Here is a 5,216-nt window from a genome sequence, read left to right as displayed (position 1 = left end):
TATCAAACCAGAAAAGGTGCAGATGAAGGGAACTTGAGTTCCAGGGTCTCTTTGGCTCGGCAGCTGACAATTTGGTCACTGTCAGTCAAGCGAGGACCTGGGAAGAGGGAATCCACGCGAATTAAAAACTCAGGTACCCGGTGGGAAATCATCGGGTAACACCAAGCTGGTCAGAAACACAGCAAGAGATTTAAACTGGGAAGCCAGGAAGGAGTTAAAACTGCTGTCTCCAGGAGGTAGACCAATGGAGTTAACATAAAAAGATAAGGGAAGGCCAGGAACGTCCTGCTTAATATTAAAACGCACCGTAAGCTCGCCATGGCTTAACTGGTCCTGCACACATAGATAAGCCATCAGCAGTACACACTAAGGAAACAGGCCCATGGAAAATAAGGGACTGTAGCACCTGGCACTGGTGTCGTTACCAAGCAATGTCAAGGACGCGGGTTGTTCTATAATTGGGGTTGGGACAGCTATCCACTAAGGAAAAACCAGATTCCTATGCTACGCTCTGCACCGAAATAAATTCCAGATGGATCAACTGTTTAAACAAAAAATTAAATTAAAAAAGGAAATCCAAGAGAATGTTTTTACAATTTTCTGAAGGAGGGCTTTCTACCTATGATCACAAACCCTAGAGAAAAATAGAAGACATCTAAATGTCATATAGCGATAGGCATCATAAATCATACAAATTGCTGCTTTGAGAAAAAAATTGTATTTCAAAGTCTTTTGGTATCCTTAATATATAAATTACATTTACAAATCAATAAGAAAAACATAAGCCCTCAATTTTAAAACACACAATCAAGCAATTTGCAAATGATGGGTGAATATGAAAGGGCACTCATCTTGCTAATGGCATCCCATAATTTAAAACAACCCTGAGATATATGTATATCGGTGTTAAAGATGAAATAGAGTGACAGCGCTCAGCATGAGTGTGGCGAGACGAACATCCTCCTGCAAAGTCAACGAGAACTGATGCTGAGACCACTTTGCAGGACAATTTGGCAAAATGTTTTAGGACATAAAGCTGGACAGAGCTTCTCACCCTGCAACTCCACTTTCAGAATTTATCCTAAGGGAATAATCAGAGAAGCACCCAAAGGATATGTGCCATGGTCATCTGCTGCAGCATTTTGTCACGGAGACAAGCCCTACCCTGTTGAGGTGAGTGTGACATCCTCTGGTGTCTTCCCTGGACACGGCTGGTCTCATGTGGGAAGGGATGGAGGTGTGCTGCCCAGCTCGGGGATTCCAGAGCAAAGTGTACCAGTGAAAGGCACGGGAGTGACGGGTGAGAGAGCCCGGGAGAGAGGAGGAAGCTGGGGCTCGGCCGGGGCTGGAGCCGAGGTTCCTGCGGTCCTCGATTTCTTATGCCAGTGTAAATGCCAGGGTCAGGGGCCGACCTGCCACGGGTTTGGTGACTGATCATTTGGCCAGGCCGCTGGGATGCCAACGGCAGAAAATGTGCCTCCACCCTCCAGGGCTGGCACCCTTTCATAGAAGGACCTTAGAGCCCCAAGGAGCCGGGGCAGGTGCCTCGGAAGGGAAGGCGCCTCGGCTACACGGAGCCCCGCGGGGAGAGCGCCGGGTCCCTCCGGAGGCTGACGCTCAGGGCAGAGGGCCGACCTGTTGCACCCCAGGGCCAATCCCACAGCTGGGACCAGACTGCGCTCCTTCTGGACCATGCTCCCCACCTGCCGCTGCGGTGGCATGGGTCCCAAACCCGACACCCCACTGGGCAGGAACCACCTCTGGGAGAGCCCCAAACCCACTCGCACCCCAGCACCAGGAGGCTCGGCACTTCGGGAGGCAGAGCCTCTGGCGATCGGGTGGCCGCGTCTCTCTGGCAGTTCTTTTTCTTCCTGGAGCTCAACTCTGCCGCCACGTGGCTCCACCCTGAGGTTCTAAGTCTGCTCCCCCATCGGTGCGAGGCTCCTGGGGGTTTAGGCACGGGTGACATTCAGGAGTGATCCCCGGGGCTCCTGGGACTGGAAAACTGTCCCCCGCCCCTGCCTCCTTTCCTATGGGCAAGGCTCAGAATCACTTCATCCTCTGAAGGACGGCTGAATCCAACATTGCCAGCTGATCTACAGATGAGGAGACTGAGACTCGGAAAGGGGCCACGGAAGCCATCAGCGGCGACAGGACCAAGGGCCCCGGGACGGAGGGAGTGGCCAGGGCCGGGTTCGGAGGCAGTGCGTCAGGACTCACACTGACGCCTGCCCCGCCTCTGACCACCAACCTGCCACCGCCTTGTCTATGACGCAGGGCAAGCTCTCCAACCCACACATCTGGGGTCAGGGCTTTCTGCCCTCGGGCCCCTGGGGACAGGCGCTTCAGGAATTCTAGTGCAATTTCTTAGGTTTCAACCTTGCAAGTAACAGGAATTGCCTCCAAGGTGACCACCAATCAATATCCCTCCTCCTGGGATCACGCCCTGTTTTGTCCCTTCCCACACTGTACCAGGGTTGGTCTGTATGACCAACAGAGGTGTGCCACTTCTGAGATTCATTTATAGAAGGCTGTGGCTTTCTAGCAGGGCGTGACGGCACGCCTATAATCCCAGCAGCTCAGGAGGCTGAGGAAGGAGGATCTCGAATTCAAAGCCAGCCTCAGCAAAAGTGAGGCACTAAGCAACTCAGTGAGACCCTGTCTCTAAATAAAATACAAAATAGGGCTGGGTGTGTGGCTCAGTGGCTGAGTGCCCGAGTTCAATCCCCAGTACTCCACACCCAAAAAAAGACTGTGTCTATCTAGGACCCTCATATGGTGAGATAGTAGATGTTTACTGCCTTGATGGCTAAGTGTTGGGGTGGGTCCTTTGTTACGCAGCAAGAGATAACTATTGCACTGGCTTAAGCAGAAGAGGAACACAGAGAGCGGGTTCCAGGTAGCTCACCATACTCTGGAAGGCTGGAGAAGCAGGTGTTGGGTCCCACAGCCAAGGTCACACTTGAGAGCCAGGATAGCGAGGACACTGCTCCCAGCACTGACCAGCAGGCCCCGCACCCACCCCACTCCACTACCCCAACTCTGTGGCCGCTGACCAACAGCCGGAGAACCCACGGCACGGCTCCGCCCTCACCAGGAAGGACGTGCCCTGGCCACGCCTCCGTGTCCTTGGCTCCCCTCCCCCTGCCCGTGACCGCACCTTGCCTCACACAGGACAAGCCTTCAGGAAGTGTCTGTGGCTCCTCGGGGAAGAGGGTCCAGTTCCTGCCATGCCTCCACAGCAGGGACTAATGGGGGTATTTTCTCAGCAGGGGAAGCGTAGGAGATGGTGGTTTATGCGTCGTGGGGAGCTGGCCGAGGAGAGGTGGGATGCTTGTCAGTAAAGCAAAAAATAGCAGCCATGAATCGGGCCGGGGCAGTTTGATCTTAGCCATCGTTGACAGCTGGGTGAGCAACTGCTTGATCTGAAGCCAGTCCCTCCTTCCTTCCAAGACAGGGATCCCTCAGCTGCTGGGCAAGTGGACAAGACCAAAACAGAACCGTGCCCGGCTTAGCACGAGGCCGCAGGAATCCAAGTCCCCTCAACAACTCTTTAAATGTGGATTTATTTGGAGGATTTATTTCTCACCATTAAAAGGGGGACATCTTTAATAAAAGGCAGCAAAAGCAAGGCTGAGCCAGTAGGATTAGTAGTGGGACAGCAGGAATGAGAAGGAAGCAACTGCCAAAGTTGCTGGAAATAAGGGTGGAATTTGGCTCTGAGCTTCCTGGCAGCCTGTGCAAAAAGGGAAGCCTGATCAGTTACAGAGCTCCTCTTATTAGCAAGAAAGATGCTTGCCGGTCTCTCCGGGGACATGTAGTTTATTTCAGTTTTAGTTTTTTCCAGGCAGTAAATAAATCGTGAATGAGATTTCTCCCTTGGGACTTTAGGAGGGATTATTAATTGATGGAATAAAAGCCCCTGTTGTGTGGCAAATGTGGAAGTGACTCTCCAGTGACTGTCCCTTCCAGAGCCCGGGACAGGGGGCTCTCAACTTGCAGCTTGCTGGATGAATGTTTGCTTGGGTATTATCATTAGCAGTAGGAGTGGGTCTGGGGAGGCTGCAGGTGGACTTCTCCTTCCAAAGAGCTGGACTGCATTCATGTGGACCCTTGCAATGTTCTCACAGGAACCGAAGGTGGCTGGGATTCCATATTTTGCCAGGGGAGCTCACAAAATACCTGACCCCATATCCAAAGTTCTGGTCAGCTTCCTCTGTGCACTATGCCTGAGGGAGAAAATTAGGGGAACGCTTCACTAACCATTAGTCTGCATTTTGGGAAAGGACAATGAATCAGAAGTGACAAAGAGTGGAAGACACCAAGCAACAGAGTCAGGTGGTCCTGGGTTTGAATCTCACCCTACCTCGAACTAGCTGTGTGACCTCTGGTAAATCTCTTAACCTCTCTGAGCATGCTTCCTCTGTCTGTAAGAACAGTGATGATGATGTCTGCCTGGGATTGCTGAGTGGTCAAACGGTAAATGGCAGCACCCTTGAAAGGAATTTCACTTCAATTCCCTTCTCCTTCTCATCCCCCTGGTTCTCAGAGTAGAGCTCCCACGGCACCCCCACTTCCGGGTTCCAGGACCAACTCAGCTCACAGAAGGAGGCTGAGGCACAGCCTCACAGAGTGCAGACAGCTCCTCCAAGGTAGCTGCATTCCGGTCCCAGGGCCACCGTCCACCCACACAACCCACGGCGCCTCTGCCAGCCCTCCAGCTGACCTGGGCTTCCCTTCTGGGATGGCGGGCAAGCCTCCCAGCAGGGTTCCAGAGTCCTTCCTGGGTCTTGCACTAGACTTGGGCTGAAGGGACAGCTCCTGGAGGGCAGGTGGGACCCCTGGTGGCAATGCCCTATGCTATGCAGGACGAACCTGCTGCCTAGGGGGCAAGAGTCACATGCCCCAGGGCAGTGTCCCAGGACCCAACTATTTGTCCTTGGCAGAGGGAAATCCCCCCTGGGCCAGGAGGCTGGGAGGCCTGGACGGAGCCCCGCTGGAGCCCCCCTGCCTCACAGCCGCACCTGCACCGCTCCACCTGCTTCTCTCTGGCGTCGCCTCATTTCTCTGCCCACCCCTCCCCCTCCAGTCCCTGCGGCCACGAGTCAACCCCCCTGGGCACTCTGACACCTCCGTGTCCTTGCTTCTGCTGTTTGCCTTCCTGGAACGCCAACTTTCCCAAGGTGGGAGTTCCAGGCCACCTCTGCTGTCACTTC

The sequence above is a fragment of the Sciurus carolinensis genome, chromosome 11 (assembly GCF_902686445.1).
Source record: "Sciurus carolinensis chromosome 11, mSciCar1.2, whole genome shotgun sequence".
In the NCBI taxonomy this organism is placed as follows: Eukaryota; Metazoa; Chordata; class Mammalia; order Rodentia; family Sciuridae; genus Sciurus; species Sciurus carolinensis.
This window is presented reverse-complemented; position numbering follows the sequence as displayed.